Source organism: Zea mays, chromosome 6 (assembly GCF_902167145.1).
Source record: "Zea mays cultivar B73 chromosome 6, Zm-B73-REFERENCE-NAM-5.0, whole genome shotgun sequence".
In the NCBI taxonomy this organism is placed as follows: domain Eukaryota; kingdom Viridiplantae; phylum Streptophyta; class Magnoliopsida; order Poales; family Poaceae; genus Zea; species Zea mays.
Window position 1 is genome coordinate 105,858,045 of NC_050101.1, and position 6,352 is coordinate 105,864,396.

General features: G+C 38.4%; 1 long non-coding RNA gene across 4 annotated transcripts; it reads left to right on the forward strand.

Moving 5' to 3' along the window:
* Window positions 1-400: 400 nt before the first annotated feature.
* LOC103629699 (uncharacterized) lies at window positions 401-4,414 on the forward strand. 4 transcript variants are annotated; one of them, XR_004850236.1, is made up of 6 exons: window positions 401-794; window positions 873-1,000; window positions 2,454-2,558; window positions 2,638-2,748; window positions 3,143-3,234; window positions 3,675-4,019. It is a non-coding gene; the product is annotated as an uncharacterized lncRNA (long non-coding RNA). The 4 variants fall into 4 exon arrangements; XR_004850234.1 differs by adding an exon at window positions 4,026-4,414 and having other exon boundaries at window positions 424-794; window positions 2,638-3,234; window positions 3,675-3,894; XR_004850237.1 differs by adding an exon at window positions 4,026-4,414 and having other exon boundaries at window positions 426-794; window positions 2,638-3,234; window positions 3,675-3,743.
* Window positions 4,415-6,352: the final 1,938 nt, after the last annotated feature.

Below are 6,352 nucleotides of genomic sequence, written 5' to 3' on the forward strand. Positions count from 1 at the left end.
GTGATCATCTTCTAGAGTTTTCAATTGTATCCCGTTTAAACACTAGTTTTGGAGTTCAGACTTTAATAACCTTTCGGGATGTCGAGTTTATGTTGGTTCAAGTTAATCGATGAAACGAATACGAATTTGGCAATCTCAACTCAATCATGTTATTTTGTCCTGAACAAATTAATTAGAACCGAAGCCGAATGATTTCAAATCAGTTGGTTGTTCTATTTCGTAATCTGGAAAATGAAATTGGGATCCTAAGTATATTTTGGGTTGGCTCAATTGAACTCTCACAAAATTTAGGAGTTAGATATTTGCACATAATGTTTGTTGAAAGAAAATAGAGAAAAGGTGGGAATAATCCTTCTCTCCCTTCCTTATCCTCTCCCCACGCCACTCTCCCTGGCATCTTCCCACCGTCGCCCCTCTCCCTGGCATCTTCCCACCGCCGCCCCTCTCATCTCCCTCACGCCCTCTCTCTGGTGCTGCAGCTCGCCCCCCTCTGCTCACCATCTCCTCCTGGTTCCCATGGCGCCCTCCCCTTCTTGGTGGCCGACGCCCCTCCCTCCATGGAGCTCGCCTCTGCCATGACCGCCCTCTGCCCCCTCCCTTGCCGTTCTTATGGCAGCCCCTCTCCATGCCAAGCTCGCCCTCCTTCTGTGCCTAGCCCTAGCTCGCCCCAGCCCCTCTCCCTGGCTGCCCTTGCTCTGTTTTCCCCCAGCCCTAGTCGAGCTCGCCCCTGCCCTAAGTTCTCAAGGCAGCCCCTCTGTGTTTTCCATGGCCGGCACCCTCCCCATCTTTTGTAGGTGAGCCTATGTCCCTTGCTGCGGATTATGTTGTGCATACGTGAGTAAGTGCTGAAATATATATGTTCATGTGTGCAGATTGGAAGAAAGGATTCCTGTTTGTGTGAGAAGAAGCAAATCCCAGCATAACGCATGCTAGGTGTTCGACGAAATGTTCGAATTGGGATTGTCGTTGATATTGTGGATCTGAGTCGTGCTTTGTATTGGTGAGCCGATTCCTTGCTCTTATTCTTTGGTTCTATGCCTGAAGTGATTAGATGTATTAAATACGATGAATCTCTTGTTTCTAGCACAGGTGTGTCGTGGTGAATATCTCTAGATCCGCGACTATGTCTGTGTGTTTTGTTCTATGGTGACGTTAGGAAAGTATCTTTCCTCTCTTTCCCTTGTCTTTGTGATGCTTTGTTGTATGCCATATGTTTGGTGAATGAATATGTATAGAAGGATTAAATTGTTTAGGCATATGCATAGCATGAATAAAATGAGTTCTTCTTGTGTGATGATATACTGTATGGAATGTGCTTGATTGGATATATGTGTATGCAAAGTATGATTAATTAGTTCTTTGTTTGCATGAAGTGAGAGTAGATTTAAAAATACTAGGTTATATGAAGTGAATGGATTCATGGTTATAATGTATAAGTAATCTATATATGTGATTAGGAAGTGTCAAGCATGAAAGTTGTAGAAGTAAATATGAACCCAATTGGAATGTTTGCTGTTTGGACTGCGTGTACAGTTTTGATTGTGCAACTAATCTAGTGAAGCAAATCATATTTCCTGTGAAAATATTATATATAAAAGTTGCAGGTAACCTCCTTATCTTGCTCATGCTAAAATTTCATTACCATTGGCCCAATAATCTGAAAGTTTTGCTTCTCCCAAGTTCAGTATCAGAATCTGTCCAGATTCTGTACAGATTTCGAAAATGGCCTTGTTTGACCAAGTTAAACTTAGAATCAGTTCTTATAAATTATAAAGAAGTTGTAGTACTTTTCTTAAGCTTTCCAACAAGTTTTGGATCACCCTTTTTGGTGGTCTAGAAGTCAAGTTATGGTTGATTGAAATGTGATGACTGAATCTGTCCAAATCTGGACAGCAATGTTTGTTTGTATTGACTGACTTTGATATATATTGAATCAACCTAAGATGTTTATAAATGAGTTGTAGACAATTTTATAAGCTTTCTAGAAATTCTTGGATCATCTGTTTTGGATGTCTAAATCTCCAGTTATGGAGTTTTGAAGTGAGTAGTCGAATTCCGTCCAAATCTGGACAGCATTATCATTTAATACTGATTGACCTTTTTAAGTGTCTAATCTCATGGTGATGATAATACCAAAGTTGTATAGGATTTCTTAGACTTTCCAGAAAGTCTTAGTTCACTATTTTTGGATGAATATTTTGTGAGTTGTGAACAAAACAATTGACTACTGTGTGCTGTCCAGAAAATCTGCAATTGAGCACTTGATTTTGTTCTTGTTTGGCTAAGTAGGAATAATTAGTTTTTGATTCTTGAGTGATGAAGACTTGTGGCATTTGAAATGTTTCTCCAAATGTCTTGTTGCATATGGTTGAGTTTTTTCTTTCTTAATGTGTGCTCTAAACCTATTAGGAATGCGATAAGTAATAATGTGCACTAGCTCTGACTTTCTGTAGGTTGGAATGGCTGCTACACTAGCTTCAGTTTGTTCAGTCCCATTGACTTCAGTACTGCTTCTCTTTGAGCTGACAAAGGATTACAGGATTTTGCTTCCTCTCATGGTAAGTGTTAAATGTTAATGCAGTCTTACTATATTTTTTGTTTCACAACACATAAACATAAGTTATTTCCGTCGTGTAGTGAACAAGGGAGAATATTGTGAACTGAAGGTCATGTATCAGCGAAAAGCAGGCTTTCCTCTTGTAGCAATTGTGCACTGAAAAACTACAGTACCCTTATGACACCACAACAGTAAGCAAGACTACAAGACATCTATGCGAAATGCAGCTAGCCAGCTACACTGATGTAGAGATCATTCAGGCAGTTTAACCTCTATACTGTATCATTTTAATTTAACCAGCTATTTCACTACTGCCTTTTATAGTGTTTAGGTTATAACCAATGACCTCTGTTAGAGTTTATAATTTAAACTCATTGATTGAAAAACATTTAGTTGTGATGTCACTAAAAGGTGAAATAAATTTCTTATAGTGTGCATTATTATCCCTTTTTTCATTTCTAAGTAAAATTCTTAACAACTTCTGTATAATAATGATTGGATTTATGACTGTTGTTTGCACTAACATCTGGTCTAATTTCATTATTCTTGAACTTCTTTTGTGCCCATGCTTCATTACACATGTAGGTCGCTCGAATGCAACTGTCTGGCCTAGCATCCAATCGACCTCAACCACTCTTCACCCCACGAGTGTGTGGAGCTGATGAACTTGTCGATGTGTACTGATTTTTTCTCATATGTTTCTAGCCATGCTTTAATTGATTCTTTGTCAAATTGTGCAACTTGTGCAAACCATATGATTACTTGGTATTATTGCTTTGATATGGACATCCAGAAAAATATTCAACTTCGAATATCTTTGGCTTTAGTGACTAGCCTTCTCCATTGTTTCTCTAGACTTTGAGGTATTTGCCATCGTGTTATTCATCATGTAAGCTTAAAATATGACACAAAGAAACTCCTAATATTATATTTTATTTTTAGACTACGCAGACAAATAGGGTAGCTATGCTAGATGAGATCCTGGATTATGTGAAGTTTCTAAGGCTTTAGCCTTTAGGTCAAGGTTCAGCTCATTGTGCTGACATATTTGGGTTATTAACCACCAATTGGGTTACTTGTTTGATCACTGATGGGTCCCTGATTTTGAAAATGTTAGGTTCTAAGCATGAGCAAGCTGGGTTATGATGGTGTTGTGGCACTGCTGGTTGCTGATATATCACTTTCAGTTAAGTTACACATGTGATTTGTGACTACTAACTATTTCCCTCTGGTAACTTCACTTTCACTGCCATGAGATATGAAAACATTCTGAGAAAATAGTGGGTTTAAAGAAGACTTCACAAGAAACACACGTCCTCCTTCACAAGAAACGCACGGTAGGAAAAGGACAATGCATATTAAATAAGATCAAAATTCAGATGAAACGTTGAAGCTGTGCATTTTTATTGCTATAGCTTGTTTTGTGATAAATGCTAATGAATTGATCAATCCTTGTTTACCAATGCAGATCGGTCCTGACCAGATTGAAGCTCTGTATCAGTATGCCATATCAGGTGATATACGTGCATGTTTAGAACTACACTGTTTTCCACTAGTAGGTTTCACATAATTCTTTTTTTTTGGAGAAATTTGAGCTTGATCCAAACTCGTTCTTTTGCAACTGTGTAATCCAGTTTGAGTCGCTACTATTTTTTGTCTTTAAGATTATGTATGCTCAGAATATACTAGTAAATTTACATTCACTTGTTTCCCTTGCAGGTACTTGAATGCTATACAGACAAATGCACACCATCTTATTAGGTATCTAGCTACTGCAGTTGTTGTCAACAAAAGGAGAAGGAATATGCTTAAAGAGTTGATTAAGGTCATTCAACAGGAGCACCATAGCTACAAGGATCCCATAACTGAATTTCTGGAATGCTTATATGTTAACTATGTAGTTGTGGGCTTTTGAACAATAGCTGGAGTGATATGAAACATTAGTGATGTAGTTGTGGGCTTTTGAACTGCTTCAAGCTGGAGTGATGTCATTGTGGTGCTTTTGTGACTGATCATCTCTGGAGCTTTTGTGAATGATCTAGCTAGCTATCTGTAAATGATCTAGTTGTGAATGATATTATAATTGTGATGCTTTTGTGAATATATAATTGTGGTGCTTTTGTGTTTATGTGATGGATCTATGACTGTGGTATACTGATTAACTTTGTATGTCTTTATGATTTGTGTATAAAAATCTATGATTTGTGGTGCTTAATTAAATGCATATTATTATTAATAACAACTGTAAAAGGGCGAGTTTCTGTTGATTGCTAAATGTATAGTATGACGACTTACGGTTGGTTGCTAAATCTATAGTACAACAACCCACGGTTGGTCGCTAAATGTACAATATTAGCAACAGACGGTCGGTCGCTAAAAAGATGTCGGTCGCTAAAGCCTTTAGCGACGACACTTACAGCGACCATCCTTATGGGTCGCTAAAAGTTTTTAGCGACCAACCGTAGGTCGCTGAAGGTCGTTTTAGCAACCAACCGTAGGTCGCTGTAAGTGAACTGTCGTGTAGTGGTACCACAAGAAGAGAGGCGGCGATGCCCATGTGTGCCGTGAATGGGACTCCGACGAGAGCTCTAGCGACTCCTCCTCCGACGAGGACGTCGCCAACATCGCCGTCACCAAGGGACTCCTCTTCTCCAACGTCGGCCACAAGTGCCTTATGGCAAAGGACGACAAAAGGAAGAAGGTAAAATCAAAATCCTCCACTAAATATGAAACCTCTAGTGATGAAGATAATGCTAGTGATGAGGAGGATAATTTGCGTACCCTTTTTGCCAACCTAAACATGCAACAAAAGGAAAAACTAAATGAATTAATTAGTGCTATTCATGAGAAGGATGATCTCTTGGACTCTCAAGAGGACTTCCTAATTATGGAAAATAAGAAGCATGTTAAGGTTAAAAATGCTTATGCTCTAGAAGTAGAAAAATGTGAAAAATTATCTAGTGAGCTAAGTACTTGCCATGATACTATTATCAACCTTAGAAATGAAAATGCTAAACTAATTGCTAAGGTTGATTCTAATATTTGTGATGTCTCAATTCCCAATCTTAGAGATGATAATGTTAATTTGCTTGCTAAGATTGAAGAATTGAATGTCTCACTTGCTAGCCTTAGGATTGAAAATGAAAAATTAATTGATAAGGCTAAAGAACTAGATGTTTGCAATGTTACAATTTCCGATCTTAGAAATAATAATGATATTTTACGTGCTAAGATCGTTGAACTTAATTCATGCAAACCCTCTACATCTACCACTGAGCATGTTACTATTTGCACTAGATGTAGAGATGTTAACATTGATGCTATTCATGATCATATGGCTCTAATTAAACAACAAAATGATCATATAGCAAAATTAGATGCTAAAATTGCCGAGCATGGCTTAGAAAATGAGAAATTTAAATTTGCTAGAAGCATGCTCTATAGTGGGAGACGCCCTGGCATCAAGAATGGCATTGGCTTCCAAAGGGGAGACAATGTCAAACTTAATGCCCCTCCCAAGAGATTGTCTAACTTTGTAAAGGGCAAGGCTTCCATGCCTCAGGATAACGAGGGTTACATTTTGTACCCTGCCGGTTATCCCGAGAGCAAAATTAGGAGAATTTATTCTAGGAAGTCTCACTCTGGCCCTAATCATGCTTTTATGTATAAGGGTGAGACATCTAGCTCTAGGCAATCAACCCGTGCTAAATTGCCTAAGAAGAAAACTCCTAGTGCATCAAATGATTCCAACTTTTCATTTAAAACCTTTGATGCATCTTATGTTTTGACTAACAA